The sequence below is a fragment of the Tursiops truncatus genome, chromosome 4 (genome assembly GCF_011762595.2).
Source record: "Tursiops truncatus isolate mTurTru1 chromosome 4, mTurTru1.mat.Y, whole genome shotgun sequence".
Classification (NCBI taxonomy): Eukaryota; Metazoa; Chordata; class Mammalia; order Artiodactyla; family Delphinidae; genus Tursiops; species Tursiops truncatus.
The window spans coordinates 76664775-76669986 of record NC_047037.1 but is presented as its reverse complement, the minus strand read 5'-3'; the positions used below and the strand labels follow the sequence as shown (position 1 = coordinate 76669986).

The following is a 5212-nucleotide window of genomic DNA, read 5'->3' as shown; positions in this document are numbered from 1 at the left end:
CTGGGGAATAGAAGAATATACAAAAATCCAGTCAGCTGGGCTCTATTGTCTATGTATACAATACACGAGTAGGCTTGATTCTGGTGCAAATCCTCAGTGAGTGGTGGCTGCTGGGACAGCAGCTCTGAATCTAAAAATTATTTCTTGACTTGTCATGAAGCCAGTTTCTCCCCTTGGCTTATGTTTCTCATCTTTCTACCTCGCTGGAGCCTCCCTCAAACACCTTTAATTTCTGAAAATTTCTTAGAGTCTCATTCACTCTGCTTTTTGCTGGTTTTTAACATCTTTAAGTCTCTCTTAGATCGAAAAACAAGGTACCCTGTTCCATTCATCAGTCCCTCTCTCTATCATTTATTCATGAAGATATGGCCCAGTTTTCCTTTTCCCATTTATATTCTCCTGAACGATTTGTTCTTAGCCCTTATCTAAAAAGTTAAGCTTCACACCTTGGTATTTCTCTGATGTTATTTGTTCAGATCACTAATTATCTTTTCCTGACCAAACGCGGTGGCTTTTCTTCAGAAGTTATTCCACTTGATCTTTTGGCTTTCTCATCTTGCGCTATGAGGGCTTCAAGAACTATGGTTTTAATTTCTCGTATGTCTCTAACTTTGTATTGGAGGAGATTATTTTTATTTCAGTTTTGAATATCTACAACGTCATCTATGAATGTAACCTTTCTTGTTTGAAATGGCAAGATAAGGTATCTGCCTCAAAACATACTGTTCAAAATGTATATGTATGTACTATATTCATGTTGCTATAAAAATTGTGTGTTTCCATTTTATCAAGAAAGTGAGTTTTGAGAGCATGGTTTCTAATCAAAATGCTGTGGGATGGGAGACTGTAGCCAAGATGGCAGAGTAGAAAGGCCCTGAGCTCACCTCCTCTCATGAGCACACCAAAATCACAACTATCTTCAGAATCACCATCAATAAAAAACAAAACAAAACAAAAAACTGAAACCTACAGGAAAAGATCTCCTACAACTAAAGATATATAGAAAGAACCAAAATGAGACAGGTAGGAGGGGCAGACTTGCAATATAATCAATTCCCATACCCCCTGGGTGGGTGAACCACAAACTGGAGAATAATTATATTGCAGAGGTTCTCCCACAGGAGTGAGAGTTCTGAGCCCCACATCAGGCTCCCCAACCTGGGGATCCAGCACCAGGAAGATGAGCCCCCAGAGCATTTGGCTTTGAAGGCCAGCTGGGCTTAATTGCAGGAGCCCCATAGGACTGGGGGAAATAGAGACTTCACTCTTAAAGGGAGTACACAAAAGCTCCCATTCACCAGGACGCAAGGCAAAAGCAATACTTTGATAGGAGCCTGGGCCAGACCTACCTGCTGGTCTTGGAGAGTCTCCTGGAGAGGTAGGGGTGGCTACAGCTCACCCTGGGGAAACAGACACTAGTTGCAGACATATTAAACATTCAGCCACATGAACACTCCTGGCAGCTGCCATATTGGCTCATTAGAGTCAAGACCTGGGCCACCCAATAGCCTGTAGGTGCACTAGTGCTGGGACATCTCAGGCCAAACAACTAACTTGGCGGGGACACAGCCCCACCCATCCACAGACAGGCTGCCTAAAGACTACAGAGCCCACAAAAGCCTCTAGACACAGCCCAGCCCACCAAAGGGCCAAGACCCAGCTCCACACACCAGTGGGCAGGTACCAGCCCCTCCCACCAGGAAGCCTGCACAAGCCTCTAGATCAGCCTCACCCACCAGGGGGCAGACACCAGAAGCAAGAAATCCACAATCCTGCAATGCAGGCCAGATCCTACCCTGGGACCACCTGGACCCTGACCCTGCCCACTATCATGTGAATGCAAACTTCAGGACACCCCAGACCCCATACCCAATTGTGTCAGGAACTGCCCCCCTTCCACCAATGGTCTGAAACAAGCTCTGAGATCCCTGGACCCTGCAGCAAGACCTGGGAACTAGCTCTGCCTGCCAGTAGTCTGGCACTAACCCCAGGATCTGGCTTCACCTGCTAGTGGGTGGGCAACAGCCCGAGTCTTCAGGATCCTGACTTTGCCCACCAGGGAGCCAGCACTAGCCCTGGGGAGCCCACTTGGATCCCAAAACCAGGCACCTCATGACCAGACCACACTAAACAGCAGCCAGCAGCATCTGTACAAGACAGGGGCTGACACCAACCAAACTAGGGGCCAACCAAGCCTACCAGACTGCCCACATAGCCTGCCTCAACAGAAGGACCCAAGCAGCCCTCTTAGGGGGAACACCTAGAGAATACAGCTTGGGTAACAAGAGGGGAATGCACTGCTGGGACCCATAGGACGCCTCCTACAGAGGGCCACTGCTCCAAGGTTAGAAACATAACTAATATACCATATACACAAAAATACAAATAGCAACTTGGACAAAATAAGGTGGCAGAGGAATATGTTCCAGACAAAGGAACAAGATAAAACCCCAGAAGATGAACTAAGTGAAGTGGAGACAGGCAATCTATCTGAGAAAGAGTTTAGAGTAATACTCATAATGATTATCAAGGAACTCAAGAAGAAAATGGATGCACAGAGTGAGAAGTTAGAGATTTTTAACAAAGAATTAGAAAATATAAAGAACAACCAAACAGAATTGAAGAATAAAATAACTGAAATAAAAATATTTATTTATAGATTGCTGTATAAAAACCTCATGATAACCACAAACCAAAAATCTATAATAGATATACGCACAAAAAAGAGAAAGAAGTCCAAACATAACACTAAAGGTAGTCATCAAATCACAAGAGAAGAGAACAAAAGAAGAAAAGGAAAAAGACCCAGAAAAACAAATCCAAACCAATTAACAAAATGTCAATAAGAACACATATCAGTAATTACCTTAAATGTAAATGTACTAAATGCTCCAACCAAAACACAGAGACTGGCTGAATGAATACAAAAACAAGACCCATATATATGCTGCCTACAGGAGATTCAGTTCAGATCTACAGACTGAAAGCGAGGGGATGGAAAAATGTATTCCATGCAAATGGAAGTCAAAAGAAACCTAGAGTAGCAATACTTATATCAGACAAAATAGAGTTTAAAATATAAAGACACTGGCACAGAAACAGAAATATAGATCAATGGAACAGGATAGAAAGCCCAGAGATAAACCCACACACATATGGTCACCTTATCTTTGATAAAGGAGGCAAGAATATACAGTGGAGAAAAGACAGCCTCTTCAATAAGTGGTGCTGGGAAAACTGGACAGCTACATGTAAAAGAATGAAATTAGAACACTCCCTAACACCATACACAAAAATAAACTCAAAATGGATTAAAGACCTAAATGTAAGGCCAGACACCATCAAACTCTTAGAGGAAAACATAGAACACTCTATGACATAAATCACAGCAAGATCCTTTTTGACCCACCTCCTAGAGAAATGGAAATAAAAACGAAAATTAAAAAATGGGACCTAATGAAACTTAAAAGCTTTTGCACAGCAAAGGAAACCATAAACAATGAAAAGACAACCCTCAGAATGGGAGAAAATATTTGCAAATGAAGCAACTGACAGAGGATTAATCTCCAAAATTTACAAGCAGCTCATGTAGCTCAATGTCAAAAAAACAAACAACCCAGTCCAAAAATGGGCAGAAGACCTAGACATTTCTCCAAAGAAGATATACAGATTGCCAACAAACACATGAAAGAATGCTCAACATCATTAATCATCAGAAAAATGCAAATCAAAACTACAATGAGGTATCACCTCACACCAGTCAGAATGGCCATCATGAAAAAATCTACAAACAATAAATGCTGGAAAGGGTGTGGAGAAAAGGGAGCCCTCTTGCACTGTTGGTGGGAATGTAAACTGATACAGCCACTATGGAGAACAGTATGGAGGGTCCTTAAAAAACTAAAAATAGAACTACCATATGACCCAGCAATCCCACTACTGGGCATATACCCTGAGAAAACCATAATTCAAAGAGAGTCATGTACTAAAATGTTCATTGCAGCTCTATTTACAATAGCCAGGACATGGAAGCAACCTAAGTGTCCATCAGCAGACGAATGGATAAAGAAGATGTGGCACATATGTACAATGGAATATTACTCAGCCATAAAAAGGAACGAAACTGAGTTATTTGTAGTGAGGTGGATGGTCCTAGAGACTGTCATTCAGAGTGAAGTAAGTCAGAAAAAGAAAAATAAATATCGTATGCTAACACATAAATATGGAATCTAAAAAAAAAATTAAATGGTCATGAAGAACCTAGGGGCAAGACGGGAATAAAGATGCAGACCTACTAGAGAATGGACTTGAGGATATGGGGAGGGGGAAGGGTAAGCTGGGATGAAGTGAGAGAGTGGCATGGACATATAGACACTACCAAACGTAAAATAGATAGCTAGTGGGAAGCAGCCACATAGCACAGGGAGATCAGCTCGGTGCTTTGTGACCACCTAAAGGGGTGGGATAGGGAGGGTGGGAGGGAGGGAGATGCAAGAGGGAAGAGATATGGGGACATATGTATATGTATAACTGATTCACTTTGTTATAAAGCAGAAAGTAACACACCATTGTAAAGCAATTATACTCCAATAAAGATGTTAAATATATATATATATATATATATAAAGACACTGACAAGTGTCCTTGTCCTTATAAGAGACAAGGACACTACATAATGATCAAAGGATCAATCCAAGAAGAAGATAAAGAAATTGTAAATATATATGCACCCAACATAGGATCACTTCAATATATAAGGCAAATGTTAACAGACATAAAAGGAGAAACTGACAGTAACATAATAATAGTGGGGGACTTTAACACCCCACTTACATCAATGGACAGATAATCCAGACAGAAATTAGTAAGGAAACGCAGGTCTTAAATAACACATTAGACCAAATGGACTCAACTGATATTTATAGAGCATTCCATCCAAAAGCAGCAGGTTACACATTCAAGTGCACATGGAACATTCTCCAGGATAGATCACATGCTAGGCCACAAAACAAGCCTTGGTAAATTTAAGAAAATTGAAATCTTATCAAGCATCTTTTCTGACCACAACCCTATGAGACTAGAAATCAACTACAAGAAAAAATACTGCAAAAAAACAAAAACACGTGGAGGCTAAACAATATGCTACTAATGGATCACTGAAGAAATCAAAGAGGAAATTTTAAAAATACCTAGAGACAAATGAAAATGAAAG

The 5212-nt window shown here is 41.1% G+C and overlaps 2 protein-coding genes across 2 annotated transcripts in view; one reads left to right on the top strand and one right to left on the bottom strand.

Annotated features, from left to right (window-relative positions):
- Positions 1–5212, bottom strand: part of ILDR1 (immunoglobulin like domain containing receptor 1) — a 40196-nt gene that overhangs the window by 1378 nt on the left and 33606 nt on the right. The gene's annotated exons all lie outside the window — the stretch shown is intronic.
- Positions 1–5212, top strand: part of SLC15A2 (solute carrier family 15 member 2) — an 86814-nt gene that overhangs the window by 66021 nt on the left and 15581 nt on the right. The window lies entirely within an intron of this gene.